Source organism: Schistocerca gregaria, chromosome 9, assembly GCF_023897955.1.
Source record: "Schistocerca gregaria isolate iqSchGreg1 chromosome 9, iqSchGreg1.2, whole genome shotgun sequence".
NCBI lineage: Eukaryota > Metazoa > Arthropoda > Insecta > Orthoptera > Acrididae > Schistocerca > Schistocerca gregaria.
In genome coordinates this window covers 110,536,668-110,537,886 of record NC_064928.1, presented here as the reverse complement: position 1 = coordinate 110,537,886, position 1,219 = coordinate 110,536,668, and the positions used below count along the sequence as shown (strand labels likewise).

The 1,219-nt window shown below is 39.7% G+C and overlaps 1 non-coding gene across 1 annotated transcript; it reads left to right on the top strand.

Moving 5' to 3' along the window:
* Positions 1–697: 697 nt before the first annotated feature.
* On the top strand, positions 698–772 carry Trnat-ugu (transfer RNA threonine (anticodon UGU)). The gene has a single exon. It is a non-coding gene; the product is annotated as a tRNA-Thr (tRNA).
* The last annotated feature ends 447 nt before the right edge of the window (positions 773–1,219 follow it).

The window sequence follows — 1,219 nt, the reverse complement described above, 5'->3', positions numbered from 1 at the left end:
CATATCACTTTATTTGATTACACATGCCTATACCAGTTTCTCTGGCGCTTCAGTGTATAATAGTACTTAGATATACTAACACATTCGAAAAGCTAGCAAGTGGGAGCGAACTCGCGTTCTGCGGGTTATGTATAAATTTAATTATGTATAGGTTGTGATAATTGAGTTTGCGAGTATCAAAATATGTGGCAAAAATGGCAGTATCTTTTGATTGCATTGACTTAGAAGCTTAAATTTCTGACAAGAGCAAGGGACCGTAGACCTGTGTATTTGACATGAATTTTAACTTGACACCTCTATCCGTTCTTGAGAAAAAGGGGCGTTAACAAACAGACACACATGTACGGACAACAAAATAAGGGTCCAGATTTTATGGAGTGACGTGCGGAAAACTAAAAATGAATAAATATGTAAATATGTTTAAGGTTTGAACAAATAACCCTTCCACTCCCCAATTCTTTAAAGAAACTTGTGATTATTTTGCAGATGAATTATCATGTTAAATATTTGACGTTATGTAAGTGAAAACGTTTTGCAAGAAGACGCTCCACTTCAAGAAAAACTAGTATATATATATACTTAGATGGTATGTGTTCTTTCGGACATGTCCGAATGTAGTGCGGGACAATACGTTTAGAATGTGGGTTTCGCGGAAGGTGTGCCAGAGATAAATCCCTGCAGATGCGCTTTCCTCTGTGCCCTCGGTGCCTCAGATGGATAGAGCGTCTGCCATGTAAGCAGGAGATCCCGGGTTCGAGTCCCGGTCGGGGCACACATTTTCATCTGTCCGCGTTGACGTATGTCAACGCCTGTAAGCAGTGGATAGAGCGTCTGCCATGTAAGCAGGAGATGCCGGGTTCGAGTCCCGATCGGGGCCCACATTTTCATCTGTCCCCGTTGACGTATGTCAACGCCTGTAAGCAGCTAAGTGTGTTTATTTCATTGTAAAAACTACTATTTCACTTAAATCAAAGTTTATAATGTCATATCTCCTGATCTATTTCTCATACGATGATATAATTCTACAGGTACATTCTGTCCTACAAGTGGATATTGTTTGCAAAAAATTTAGTTGTAAAGAGGCATGAAATTAAAAGTCGTGCCTGATGCTGGAGTTTTACTGCACGAACAGCGAAAACATACACGACTGGCCATTTAAATTGCTACACAAATAAGAAGTGCAGATGATAAACGGGTATTCATTCGAGAAACTAGAACT